At 40.6% G+C, this 15,220-nt stretch overlaps 1 protein-coding gene and 2 long non-coding RNA genes across 3 annotated transcripts in view; 2 read left to right on the top strand and 1 right to left on the bottom strand.

The window, feature by feature from the left end:
* RDX (radixin) overlaps positions 1 to 15,220 on the bottom strand; it is a 652,052-nt gene that overhangs the window by 86,753 nt on the left and 550,079 nt on the right. The gene's annotated exons all lie outside the window — the stretch shown is intronic.
* LOC309606502 overlaps positions 1 to 15,220 on the top strand; it is a 232,592-nt gene that overhangs the window by 99,738 nt on the left and 117,634 nt on the right. The window lies entirely within an intron of this gene.
* LOC309606496 overlaps positions 8,055 to 15,220 on the top strand; it is a 33,593-nt gene continuing 26,427 nt past the window's right edge. The window contains exon 1 of the long non-coding RNA XR_014231890.1: positions 8,055 to 13,399. This is a non-coding gene — a long non-coding RNA (uncharacterized lncRNA). The remainder of the gene's footprint in view (positions 13,400 to 15,220) is intronic.

Raw genomic sequence — 15,220 nt, 5'->3', positions numbered from 1 at the left:
CACCAGAGTTTCAGTTTCCAAAGTGTCAAATCGAGAAGTCAGTCTTTGTTTTGATATAGTGTTCCTAATGGATTTAAAATTTTTTAAAGAAAGAAAGAACAAAAGCCTTAAACTACTAGATCATTAGTGGGGAAGATGAATCCCACATAAACTGAAGAAACTTGAAATTAAAGAAGCAGTTGAAGTATGAAATCCAACCAAGCAGAATGAAATCTCAGACATCTTTTAGGGTCAAATGTGTCCAGTTACTGTATGAAAGTCAGGGACAAAACTTGCTGAAAAAGTAAAAGAAAATTATGGTTTCTGAAAGCTGATTGTGCACCCAATCTATTGACATTTGCTCCAGGATTTTATATACCACCATCTGAGAACCATGAGTATTTCTCACTATAAAGACCTGAGTGGATGTCCTGTGTCTCCTGCCTTTAGAGGCCAGCAAGTCAGCTTAAATTACCCAGAGCTTAGCCGGGAGCCAGGGTGGAGAATAGGAACCAGCTGAATTTAAAATGTCTAGCTTAGAGTTTACAATCCCTTTAGCCTTAAGGGATGTTGGCTAAAATAGACCTGAGCAAAACTGGTGGATGCCTTTGCCAGCAGAGAATAAATCTGAGAAGAAAAATGCATTGGAGAAGAGGAAAGTGAGAAAGAGAATACAGACAACATTAGTCAAGTGATTTGGTTGCAAGTGAAAAAAAGACCTCTTTGAGCTGAACTAAATCAAGAAAAGTGTGAGAAATACCGGAGGAGCTGAATACACGAACTGCCACTTGAGGGTCACCATACCTCAGGACGGGAAGCCTTGCAACGGCTGTTTGTGGACCTTCCCACTTGACAGGACCCAGCTATCAAGGCCCAGTGTCTGTGTATTTCAGTGTTGACCAGCCAAAGTCAGGCCAAGTGTTGATTTTGCTGGAGAGTGGGGGTGGGGCAGGAGGTACCCTGAGAAGATGACTGGGTTACCGGGGACCTTCCCTGAGGGTAAGCAGTTCCCAGAGAACAGGAGTCAAACTGCTCCCCAGTGCTTGTCTACCACTTAGAAAAATGGAGAAAGAGATGGGCCAGAGAAGGAGTCCTCTGTTGACAAAGTGTCTCCAACAACTGATGATTACTTATGGCATAAACTTTTTTTATCTAAAAATGGCATTTAAGAGATAAGGAAGGTGGAAAGGACCCAAATGTTCATCAATACATGAATGCATCAACAAAATGTGTATACAAAAAAATGGAATATTATTCAGTCTTTAAGAGGAAGGAAATTCTGATACATGTTACAACATAATGGACCTTGCAAACATGCTAAGCAAAATAAGTCAAATACGAAAGGACAAATACTGTATGTTTCCACTTATATGAGGTACTTAGAGCAGTGAAATTCATAGAGACAGTAGAATGGTGCTGATGAGGGGCTGAGGGAGAGGGAAGAATGAGGAGTTGTTGGTGAATGGGTACAGAATCTTAGTTTGGGAAGTTACAGAAAGTCCTGGAAATGGATGGTGGTGATGGTTGCACAACAATGTGAATGTACTTAATGCTGCTGAACTGTACACCTAAAGCTGCTTACCATGGCAAATTTTATGTTGTGTATATCTTGCCACAATACAAAAGAAAGAGACAAGGAAACTACTATGTATGTTATGGCGAAGGGAACTGTCAAATAAAGAGAAAGCAAATATGCATGCATATCTCTGAAATAGTCCATAAGAATGTTTTCTGTAAAGAACAGGCAAATGTTCTGCCTAGGTCTGCACAAATCTGTCATCACATACTTTGTTTAAATCCAGGCACCAGTCATCTAGGGTTTACATAAGCCATCATTTCCTGTTTTCTTGTGCTTTCTTTGGTACCCTGGAGAGTCTGCAAAAGCTCTCCACAAAAGACAACACCAGCACTTGAGTGTCTGTCACACAGAGAGCCCGGAGCTAGATAAGTAAGTAAAACTTTTCCTTTTTCCTTCTCCCATTACAGTCCTGAAGAATTCAGAAGCCCCAGAGCCTTGCGGGAGGAGTCAGGCAGATTTCTAAAGACTGGTCAGGCCTGATCCAGAGGAGAGCAATGCTTCAAATTGTAGGAGAAAAGAAAGCTTGATGTAAGATCGGGGTGGATTTCTTAAGCTGATTTTTTAATGCCAGGAAGTGACAACAATGGAGTGGGCAAGGGAGCCTCAGCAGACCAGATTGAAAGGCAATGTTGACAAAAAGCAAAGTTGCTTCCTACTTGCACCCTACTAAATGCAGCTTGCTCAACAGCTGTGGTCAGCTCACATCTAATCTTTACAGTAATCCTAAAGAGATAGAGATTATTAAACCTTTTTACAGAGAAACCAAGGTTCAAAAAAGTAAATTAATTTACCCAAGATCTCATTAACAAGTTAAAGGGCCAATGTTTAAAGCTTATATTTTTCCCATTATGCTGTGCTACCTATATTAATACACTTGAGTGTGTTAAATACTTGTAATAAACCAGTAGATGAGTATGCAAGGGACAAGAATCCTACAACATCTCCTTTGGGGGTGTTTGCTGGGAAGGAAGTTTGGCAGTGACTCTGGGCAACACAGTGCTGCAAAGGAGATCAGTTTGGCCTCCAAAATGAATTTTTCTGGAATGTAGGGTCTGAGGGGTTATTAGTATTAAGCAGAGGCTCCAATTGCACTACAAGTGTTTATAAGGTTTATCTTTCTATTCCGTCCTCATTTAGTGGGTGAGTTGAATAATGGTTGGTGTTTTGTGAGCTTGTATGGCTAGAGGGATGGATGGCCTGAACAATTGGAGGTCTGCTCCATCTATTCGTTAACTCTGAACTACATATTTTCCAGGCTCAACTTTGAACTTAGGTATTTTCAATAGATGGCAGATCCCCCTTGTTCTACATACTACCATATTTATAACCCTCATCTCCCAAATCCTCACTTTTCCTTCTGATATGAATGATAGCTCCATTATCCCCAGAAAACTACCGTGGAGGAGGAGGGGGAATAATGAGAGTATTATGACTTTTTTTTTGCCTTCAACTGCCTGCTCTGTGTCACTCTGCCTGTGCAGTGGAGTAACATCCCATCTACCAATTCACTTGTTAAATTCAGATTTCTTAAAGCCTCAGGTTCCAAACAACCTGTAGGTGTTTCTTCCCCCCACACGTCACCTATCTCTTAGTAACCCTGTTCAGTTCTATTTCCTTTCCCTGAATGGCTAATAAAAGATCCAAGAAGCAAGAAGTTTTTCCAAAGACAAGCTCCTCCACTTATGTCAGCTATACTTATCTCTCAATACTTTGCCAAAGGTCAGCATTAATAATTCACATCTCCCAGTCCTGCTACAACTGAGGCTAGTAGTTCTTGATCCTGACTGCACACTAGAATCACCAGGGGTAATGCTAAAACATACTGGATACCACCCCGAACTCACTGAAACAGAATCTCTGGATAAGTTCCTTGTGCATTGGTAAATATATTGTAAAGCCTCCCAGGTGCTTCTAATATATGGCCAGCATTGCACACCACTTTTCAAGGCCTTGACTGCTCAAAGGGCAGTTAGAGACTAGTGCTAGACAGTGAACTTGTTAGCCATTTGAGACAAGATAAGAAGTTTATGCCAGCATCAACTATGTCATTACACATTTTGGTTCAGCTGCCATTTTCTTTGTATAGCAAGACTGCCTCAGTGAAAGAAGCAGTTCATCAATCTACTCTCTGGTGAAAGCTCCTCATCTTGTCACACATCTGTAACAGAGAATGTGGAGGTTTGTTTCTTTGAGTAGCACTACCATAAGCCTTTACAGCATATCCAAAAATCTTTGGAATTCTTCCTTTTCTGTAGCCTCTTTTGAGCCTGGGTATTTAATCTAAACATTTATTGTTATAGTTCTGAGCAGTACATACCACGTGTATTATCAATGTCCACTGAGCTGTCTAGCATCACTTTACTAGGTTGAAAATCTTCTGCCATTTAATGGATATTGTCGTCAGACCATTACAATGTGCAGACGACCAAAATGCTGGGTGGCTGGGGCACTGTGAGTGGGAAGGGGGTTTGAAGCATTGAGGACTTCAGGGATTCCAGATCGATAACATAGATGGGTTCTGTTTTCTCCTCCCCTCTCCCAGTCTCTCTTATTCTTTCACCTCTTTCCTCTTTTACTCATGAATGGTTTTAGGAGTAGACATGAAAGTCACTGACCAATATAGAAAAGTACAGGCAATCTCAAGAGAGACCCTTCCCATACATCCCCAAACCAGGGCCATTGCTCTAAAATATGTTCTTTATTGCTTTATTGGGGTGAAGGAGGTGTGTTTCAAGTGTTCCAGGTAAGGATGAAAATATTCCTGGAACATGTTAAACCCAATGAACCACCAGTTTAATGAAGGGTAGAAGGGAGTATAATGCTGTAGGAATTGGAGTCAGGATAAGCATTTTATAGGGAAAGGAGAGAGTGCAAATAGACATTTAGGAGGCCCTTAGAAGGTGGCATGAGAAAAGGAACTCTGCATTTGGAACCAGACCTCATTTTATGTCCTGGATCTCTCTCTCTTTATATTCATTTGACAATGTTTCTTTACATATTCATTCCTTAGTTTCCACATTTGTAAATGGATCACAGAGTATCTGCCACCAGATTGTTGTGAAGTTTAAATATGATAATATATGTAAAAGCACATAGCACAGTGCCTGACACGAAGTTATTCTCTGTTCATTCATTCATTCATTCAATAAATATTCATTGTCAGGCACTGGGCAAGGGACCAAGCATGCGTTGGAGGATACCACAATGTCCCCTCATGGGACTTAGAGGTACGTGGAGAAGACAGAGAAGAATCATGTAATCATAGACATAAAAGCATAAGTAAATATATAATTACAAATGGAAATAAGTAGTATAAGCAAACATAAAATAGATACCATATCTTGTTTTGAAGATTAAGAAGCACTTTCCTAAAGAAGTAATGTTTAAGCTAAGCTCTGAAGAAATTAACTTAGTGTGAGGTGAGGAGGAGATATGGATGTAGAATAAAGAATAAGATTCCCTCTTATGAAGGAAACTTTTAGTTATGATATTAACTCAATTTAAATTAGCATAGATCAAAAGAGTGTACTGACTCATGTAATTGAGAAGCCCAAGTACTGACAATAGCTTTCAGCATTGGCCCGAAAACATGTTCCCAGTCATCTGTTTCTTTTCTTCATTTCTTGACTTACTTCTTCTCTGCATTAGCTCCATCTCAGGTAGACATTCTCTGCATGGTAGAAAAGACTTGCCCTAGAGGCAGACCTAAGAGCCCTTTTCTCAGAAGACAAGAAGTCTTTCTTCCCCTAGGTTTCACATTAAATGTCTGAATAGGGCTCTCACTGACTCACACTTTAGATATAATGCTCAACTCTGAACCAGTCACTAGAGTACTCTGATGTGCCAGGTTGGGTTGCTTGTTCCTCCTATGTAGAAGAGATGGAACTAAGTGATAGATAACCCACCAGATCAGGGAGAGGCATTTCTGATAGCAAAGAGCGGATGGAGGGAAGGAGGAGGGAACCTAATAAATATCCACTGCAGGTAGATTTACAGGATGTTAAACATTTTGGTCTTTACCATAAGAGCAATGGGAAAAAATGCAAGGATTTTAAAGGATGAAGTCAAATAATCATATTTGTGCTTTGATAGAAATCACCCTAGCTGCAATGCAGATGACAAATTGGAGCAGACATAGTAGATGTGGAGAGACTAGTTAAGCTCTTTCAGGCTGGAGATGATGATAAACTAGAGTGGTGAAAACATAGCTATAAATAAGGAAATAGAATAAAAATATTTAGGGATAAAACCAACAAGCAGCTGAAGATGAATTGGGAGTAAGAAAGTGAAAGGGGAAAAAGAGAACCGGCTTATGAGGCAGACCAAGAATGTGATCTTGAACATGTTGAGGTTGGGGTACCTTGGAGACATCCAAGTGGAAATGATGAACAGGAAGTTGAATGTATATGTATAGAGTTCATAGACGCAATACAGGCCGGAGATGTAATTTTGGAAGATATTTATCAATTGCTGGTAGTCAAAGCCATGAGTATAGATGAGATTGACTAGAGTGATACAAGGCCTATAACAGAGCCTAGAGGAAATGCAATGCAATAAGTAAATGTTTGCACAGTTTGGGCCAGGGTCAGACTGGTCCTACTCATTTACTCAGATTCCCATTTTTCTCTTCTTAGTTGCACGTCTTTCTGTTCTATACACTCACCTACAGCATACATCTTAGTTTGACCCTTTTAATGGGAATGTTTTCACAGATTATTTTAAATTGCTGTATGAAAAACAAATTACAAAGATTGAATATACACGTATAGAGGTTATTGTTGTAATCAAACAAAGTTTGCAACGGAGTTAATCAGGTGCACATTTTAATGCTATGCATAATTTTTATTATGCTGCATACAAATTAGTCTTAACTGGCAGGCAGTTCACAAAAATGACTATAATCAGCATTACTATTACAGCCAAAGCAAATTAAATTTTTAGTTTTTTTCTTTTTACTTCATTAGTTCTCAATATTTGTCATCTTTGTTACTGTTGACCTTTTTTCATGTGTATTTTTCTACCACACACAGGTACATATGCACACACACACACACACACACACCCTAAATATTATTCATCAGTGACTAGAATTACCTTGTTACTGGCACTCTCTTATAACAGTATAATAGGTTAGGCTAGGTTGAAGTAAGATAACAAACAACCCAAATCATAGTGGCTTGCAAAAGAAGTTTATTCATCGGTAAATAGATAGATAGGGACCCAGGATAATGAAGTCTCTGTTCTGGATCAGTACTGGTCTTTGTGGCAGAAGAAACAGAGAAAGAACATGGATTACCATATGCTAGCCTCTTGAGATTATTTTCAGAAATGACACCAACCACTTCCAATCATTTCATTTACCAACACAAGTTGCATGAGTGGCAATGGGGCAAGGAAAGTAATGCTTTCCCAGGAAAAGCAGCAAATGTTGTGAAAAATAGTACAGTCTATTATCACCCCACTTCTGTAACTAATCCTTTGAGCCCTCACTCTGAGCATATTTTGCTCTTTCTCTTACCGTCATCTCACCCGTCCTAATACCAGCTACTCTCTAACTCTGCTCGTTATCCTGGCCACCAGGTGGTTTATGGCAGCAGAGATTCTGGACCATGAGGCTCTGGGTTGTCTGTCCAGCAGTCACCAAGATGTGGAGCTGGAGGCAGTGGTGGTGGTGGCAGTGACTGACAGTGGTGAATCAGAGGAAGAGTATAGAGCTGTGAAGATACAGGGAGGGAGTACATGGAGAGAGACGTCACGGTTAAAATATGGAGTCAGTGCTCAGTGACAACAAGTAGATTATCCCTTTGGCTAGCCTAAAATAACTATACTCTATATTTTTAGAGAATCCCTAGGTATAGGATGAATTTAAGGTCAAGCACAATATTTCATCTATTTTTTAGCAGGTATTGGAGCTGCTATTCAAATCCACATTAGCCCATACTACCTAATCTTGGGTTTGCTACCTGCCTCCTATGTACTCAACCTCCTCAATCCTTGCTATGCCTGTTGGATTCCATGCCCACCTGGCAGACTATTTTATTTGCTCTGCCTTCCCCAAGAGGAAGTTCCAGTTCTCTAGGTCCTGGCCCTCCTAGCTTGCTCTGAGAGTCTATAGATAACCATCCAGTGGAATAAATCATCTTTCACAAAGAAAGATGTGCTGGCTATGGGGAAGGGCATGGCTCACATCTCTTCTCAGAACGGTGAATGAATTTATGTCAAAGGCTAAGAGTGATATAGGTCAATGCTTGCTTTTCTTGGAAGAAGGCTCAGAAAGCAGTGAGGTCTTGGTACCCAAGAGTGGAAGAGAACACTCATGAAGATGAAAAGAGTCAGAGAGGGAGGCCAAGCAAACAATTATCTTACTGATATGACCATTTCCCTGGCAGAGGTTGGTTATTTTCTCTGTGTGTGTGTGTGTGTGTGTGTGTGTGTGTGTGTGTGTGTGTGTGTGTGTGTGTAGGGGAGGGAAGTGTGCTATGAGTATGTGGGGGGTGGAGGGGGGGGCAGTGTATCATGTAACAGATTAGGGTGCAAAGCAAGAGCTTTAAGCCTCACAGAGGGGGATTAGCAGAATCTTGAAGGTCACAGAGCTTCAGACATTCTGTTCTATGGGCAATTTTTTGTGAGGTTGTCCAGTCCAGTGTTTGACTGACCTTAATTCTAAAATCTCTCAGCAATTTCTGTTCATGCCAGTGTAGCTTGCTTGGAGTACCTGCCTGAGCCTGTTAGGACTTTTTCCAGGGCTCTCTGCTCCCTGTAGATCCCAGTGTGTTTGGTGTATACAGGTTTATTATCAAAGGGGACTGGCTTTTGACAGCCCAATTTGTGGCTTCTGTATGTATGATGCTGACAAGTCTCAGATTTGTCTGGTGTTTCTGTCTGAAGCTGTTAGACACCCAGTGAATTGTCTCTTTCATGCACATAGTTAGATGACCTGAGTTTTCATGTAATTGGATCCCTGGGACAGTGAAATTTTATAGATCAATTTTAGACATTTGTTGCATATGTCTCCTCTAGAGATTAGTTTATAAAAATACTTTTCAGTTTTAAAAAATACCATTCAGCCGCCTTCAAATTAGGAAACCTTGGAATTACTGTGTCAAAATACTCCCACCTGTTAAAGCAGTTTCCATCAATATCAAGTTCCATTTCTTGTCATTTCTGTAATATTGTCCAGTTAGAACAATGTGAAACAAGAAGTGCCCAGAGATGCTGATTCTCATTTTCATCAGTCACAAAGGTCAGTGCTCATTTCATCTAATTCCCCTTCTCTGGTCTGAAACCTAATGCTGCTCTGCAATTGAGCAATCGAGTTATACAAATGCAGTGCCTTGTATAAAAATCTAAAATGATCGATGGTGAATTTCACATTAATTTTTAAAGTGCTTTGGTGGCTCTAAGTTATTATAACATTGTGTCAAGTCATCTTTTTTGAGATAGACATTATCCTTCTAATTTCCCATTGATTCTTTAATCTGTTGATCAGCTGATCTGTTCGTTCATCTTAGAAAATCACTAGGTAGAGGAGAGGCATTTCACAATTAAGTCTGTCAATTTTACTTTATATTGCTATTCAAATGGTCAAACCTGTTTCAAACCTGTTTCTCCTTCTGAATCTGACAGAGATTAGCCTGGGTCTAATCTCATCATTTCCCCAAAGTCAATGCTGAGGCCTGTAAGGCCAGGGTCACGCAGCTTGCTAGTTCCAGATCCAGGTCAAAACATGATGAAGAATAAACGACCAGTTCCAACATCACAAACAGCTTAATTCAAATCCCAACTTTCCACTTATTAGTTGTATAACATTTGATAAATTGATTGACCACCTTGAACATGCTCTCTAGTTTTTAATTATTATGGGGAGCTTATGTGAAACATCTGGCACATAGGAGGAGCTTAATGTGTTATTTCTCTTCATTTTCTTCTCCGTCGTAGGTACCACAGGAAAGATATAAAAGAACATCCTTATTTTCTTTGAGCTCAAAATCTTATACTTCTGTTTCAACTTTCTATCTCTATCCTATTTCATATTCTTGTTTAAAGAAGCTGGATCAAGAATAAGAAAAATAATAAGAAAATCTAAATGAGATTAATTAATTATAGCCCAAACAATTATTTTCTTAGGAACTGTTCTATTAAATTTTAAACCTACTAGAAGAGGAAGGTGGTGTTACTACCTGAAGGACAGTGTGAATGGATATCTCTTTGTTCTCCTTGTCCCTCCTAATGCCCCTGAGATAAAACGAGACAGAATTAAGGAGGCAGCAGAGATAGGGGCTATAAGTTCCAAGAGTCTGAGGAAATCTCTGAGTGGGATGCTTTAAACTCCAAGTGGCTATATGTTGCTGTGTGGGGATGGGTAGGGCAAGCGTGATATTGTCAACTTTAATAGGAAAAGACAGGACTAGAGAGCAGCAAATCTTGGAAGAATAGACTTTAAATAAATAGGGTCTAGGAGCCTGGCTCTGGGACGAGAGAAAGAGAAAATGATGCATTCCTGGGGCAGAGCCCAAAAAGCTAGCAAACGACCTGCAAGAACAGCAGTGTGCTGTCAGAATCCTAAGGGGTGACATGAAGTCCAGCAGGAAAGAACTTGTTCCTTGAATAATTAAAAAGGGTTTGAAGGAAATAGCTCAGCCTGGAATTAGAAGGCATAAGTTCCTTAAAGTCAGGGACCAGTTGCTATTTATTTTTGTATCTTCAGACCTGCCACAAAATAGCTATTCAATAATTGTTTGTTAAATGGATGAATGAAGGAAGGAATGAATGAGAAAACAGCTCTGAGGTCCAGGGCACAAGGTCTGGAAAGATCCTTATGCTCTGGGCCAAACCAAGCAAGTAATATGTTTGCTAAAAAACGTTTGCATCTTACAGTAAAATTGGTCAGACAATTAACCCATGTTATGTGGGTAACAAAGGTAACAAAGTGGCCAATTTCCACTCTGAGCAGCCAACTTTATCCCTAGCCCTTGATAAGCCTAGAAACTGTACTTCCTCTCTGATACTCTCCCATTATTCCCACACCTCAGCTTTTTATAGAATGCTCCAAACTAGAGCTGATCCTTCTGGGATTCAGCTGGTTCTTTTATCTCATCCTGCCTGACTCCACTGACCACCCATCCAACATTTCCAGTGTACCTGGCACACCTGTGAGACAGACATACAAGCCTTAAGTAGTCACAGATATCAGCCTTTGGCTTAGGAACTGTCCCCAGTTCACCACCCCCTTACTCCATGCCCTGTGAGTCTATATCAACACTCCTCTCATGGGCTTCCGCTCACAGTGGCTCCTCACATTGGCTCCTCTTGCAATTGGATCTGTTAAATCTCACAGCCAGCTTTAAGACTGCCTAAACAGCTCAGACTTTGGCCCCATCAGGACAATGTTTCTGGAATCTCTTTTTTGTTTCAGCACTAAAATCTTGCCTTACCTCCCACTCCTATTCCCTTACCCTCAACCTAGATAATAATTTAGCCAGATCCTCTGAGCTGATGCCAGTGACACAGCACCCCAAGGCAAGCACATGTCCACTTCAAGCCTCTGCACTTGTGTTCTCTATGCCCCCAAATATTCATGTAGCTTACATCTTTTCTAATTCATCTCTATTTGCATACTGAATGTAATCATATAGATTATGTCATTTAAAATTTCTGCTCAAAAGGCACCTCCTCAGAGAGGCCTTCCTTGGCAGCCTTTTAAAAACAGCACCCCCTTCCCTCACACTCTATCTCCTTACTCTGCTTCATTTGCTTCATAGCACTCATCCTGAGCTGGAAACATGGCACATATACACATTTCCTTCTTTCTTGTTTATCATAAAGACTAGAGAGTAAGTTCTGTGAGAGCAGCAGCTTTGTCCATTTGTCTCATCATCATGTCCCCAGCACCTAGAGCAGCCTGTCACATAATGAACATCAAATAACTAATAATAGTAATGAATGAACAACCCTAAAGCCCATATAGAAGTGATCCATGACTATTCAATTGGAGAAGAAAATCGGTGGGTTCACTGACCTGATTTGATGACGGTCAGAGTAAACAAGGTAGTTATACAACTTGAAGACAGATAGTTAACTTCAAGCATACATAAGATACAGTAGGCTATTTTAAATTATTCTTATAAAAAATATTAGAAAATATACTGTTAGCCTTTTTCCCAATTTACCCCTCCTCGGTTGAGAAACCCTGGTGACAAAATTAATTAAATCAGTTCTTTTCTACTACTTACCTGGCATAAATCATCATTTGCTACAGGCAGGTAGAAATCTGGCTACATCCCAGGAGGCATTAAATGTGATTCTGGCTCATGTGTTTGAATGAGTAATGATAAACATGTATACTTGTTGTATGGAATATCAAGATTTATAGTTTCTTTGAGCCAGTATTGATTTCCACTTCCCTTGCATCTAATTTCTTTTCTTTGTTCAGTCTATTTTGAGAGTTGTCTTACCAGTCACCGACCCCTGCTTTAATTAGGAACTGTGGATCTGTCTTCCCACAGCTCCCGGACATTATAAGGAGCTGCATTCCATTACGGTGGAGGCTCCTACCTTGAAGGAAAACACTGGTCTGGCATGGGCACATAGGAAGGCTCACGGAGGCCCATACACAGATGCATAAATCCTTCTTCTTTGGAGGCATTTGCTTCCTTACGTAAATTGTCTTCATCTGCTCAAAAAACATATAATTCAGTTAATCATTGCAATTGGAGAACAGCAGCAAATGACACAGAGTATAAATTGTAAATTTAAGACATAACATCAGGTAAGTTTTCCAACATATAAACCACCAGCAAATCTATAAATTGGGACTCTGGACGCACATCTTTTCTGAAAAGAATCTGTGATTGATTGAAGTCAGGTATATAAAAATTAGAAGTGTCAGCATGCAAACAAAGGCTAAATGGATTCTGTTTTGGTTATATAGTCTCCTTTACTCACCATAGTTATTTCTATCTGGGTAAAAACTTCTCACTTGAAACAACCAATTGGTTGCAGCCATCAAAAATACAAGGTGAAATTAATTGGACATCGCTCCATGAAAAATGGGAGGAGAGGAGATTATTCAGTGAAGCATGGCGTTCTAAACAGCTATTCCACACATTAACTGCAGAATCTAGGATTCTGGAAGATACATACACCAAGGGAAAAAAATCACAGTGACACTTCAGAAGGGAAGTGTCAGCATTTAGCATTCTTTTTCTGGCAAAGACACAAAATAGGTTTCAAGGACTTAGAAAGCAGATATCTTACTTTTTTTTTTTTTTTTTTTCCCACACCTCTCAAGACTTGGGAAAGAAATCTCCTTTAAAGGGACCATTTACTCTTGGGAAGACACTTTACAAAATTTGACCAGTTGATTGGTTTAAGGAAGTCATTCTGGGAGGACTGATATTCATAAACAAATTATTGAAGCAATTATTTAAATTGTATATTGACTGGAATTAAATATTTGCGTATAGGAAAGTTAATGAATTATAAGAGTTTCCTGCATTGTCATATTTGCAGTTTGAAATGTACAGAGGTGGGAAGAATCTTTATTACTTGTGAGAGTAAGTTTAAAATGTGTTAAACTGGTTCCTCTTTCTGTGGCCCATATGGAGACTGTCCCTAAGCAATAGAATGTCACTTATTGACTCCAAACCAGAGGACGTCTGTCCTGAAGGGCAGATGCTTTAAAACAGCTTTGCATTCCAGGAGTGGTCATCATCTGGAGGCACTCCCACCGGCAGGACCACTGTCTCCCCACTTAGAAGTAGGAAACACAGGATATAGAGAGCCTTCTGATGTCAGCGCCTGAGCTCCCCAATCTCCACCTGCTGGGCTGTTACCAGAAAGGTAAAAATGTGTTATGTTATGTTTGTGCTATAAACCTCCACAACCCCCACTGAAGAACTGGGACTCAGGGGTGGTTGGAGCGCTCCCTGCCATGAGTCTGGAACAGAGGACCCCTTCAGATCTTGCTGCTGTTGTACCCACCCCTACCTCCTTGGCTCCTTGAGACCCCCAGGAGGTTAGCTCTCTTCAGGGTGAAGGGACTGATATGCAGCATAAGAGCCTGGCCTACTGGCCTCCAGGTGGGACACCTCTGTGCCTGATTTAGACTCAGAGCCCTCAGGGATCAGGCCTGAGACCACACCCTTCCTGGGGTCTCACCCCTTCCCTTTCCAGACCGTGTTTGCTCCCTTCCTTAGGTGTTTTCAAAGAGCACTTTGTCCCAGGGCCTGTTTCCAGAAAACCTGGCCTGAGATAAAACTATTCCCTCCCAGTGCCAGGGCAGACAAGAGCAGATGGCAGGGTTCAGCTGAGAGGAACGTTCCCTTGGGAGGAATCCCTAAAATACCCCAGGAGAGAAGGAACTCACCGATGACTGCACAGTTTCCAGAGTCACATCTGGCCAATGAGACTCAACCCCACTGGAACCCAAGTGAGCAGTGGCAGCTAGATCTGTACTCCCACATTCTGCCTCTGGCTCTTCCCAAAGGAATAGCACAATCAGGCAGGTAAAAAAGACTGGGAATCAGAATTCTAGAAGTGCCTCTGTTCTCTTGCACACCTGAGAAACTCAAAATGGCATAAAGGTCAAGTAGACAAACCAGCTAAAAAGATATACTTTTTTATCCAGTAGACATTTAAGGCACAGAAGATGATAATATGCACACTGATAATGTATTTTCTTCTTCTCGAACTGATAATCAGTGTACACTCTAAAATATGAGTTGGGATGGGAGGGATGAACCTGAATTTCCTAACTCATTCTATTTGTACAGGTGTACATAAGCTGGTCCCTAAAGCTGTGGACAGAAGCAGAATGATGTAGGGTGTAGAGCATGGGTTTGGTCAAGGGCCCCTGTGAAATGCCCTGACAGCATCCTGCACTTCTCTTTCTCAGCCCTATATACCTCTATAAACATCTAATTAACTATTTGAAATACTTTGTCTATCTTCTGTGCTTGAGCATAAACTCCATGTTGGCAAGAAATATGTCTTCTGTTTTTTTTAAATCTGTTTTACCCCCACACCCCAAATAATATGATTCATTATCAGCACAGCTTTTAATTAAGACCTCCCATCATTAGAGTCTGAAAACCAAGCTGTACTGTCAACAGGCTGTGTGATCTTGAGTGAGTTACTCAACCCCTCTGAGCCTCAGTTTCCTAATAAGTAAAATGTGGATTATAATAGTGCCTATTTTAGTGAAAATTAAATGAAATGTAGCCTGTGGGGCCCTTAGCACAGTGCCTGGTACATCCTAAGCACTCAATAAATGGTTATTATTATTATTTTAATTATTATAATATTACTGCATCTAGGTTCTGTTATTCACAGTACAAACAGCTCCTGTATATAACCATAGAGTCACACGTATATGTGAATTCTTCTTCATGCCCCTCCATAACCTCTTCCTTCCCCTTCAATAATGCTTTTACTACATCACACCAGAATCTTCCCCACTTAATTTGGATGATTAATTTTTCCTTCCAAATACAACACTTATTTCTCCAGTGCACTCAGCTCCAAGTAACAAGATTTGTGGAGGTCATCTGAGTGGGCAGCTCTCAGTGCAATATATAAGAGCGCATTAGGGACCCAGTGGCCCCGAGGCCACCCTGGCTGTGATTTACAACGTGCAGTGTGGAAGGCAGGGACTGCGGCTCC

The sequence above is a fragment of the Balaenoptera borealis genome (assembly GCF_965194805.1).
Source record: "Balaenoptera borealis genome assembly, chromosome: 11".
NCBI classification, from domain to species: domain Eukaryota; kingdom Metazoa; phylum Chordata; class Mammalia; order Artiodactyla; family Balaenopteridae; genus Balaenoptera; species Balaenoptera borealis.
The sequence above is the reverse complement of the archived record's forward strand: the minus strand, read 5'-3'. Positions and strand labels throughout refer to the sequence as shown.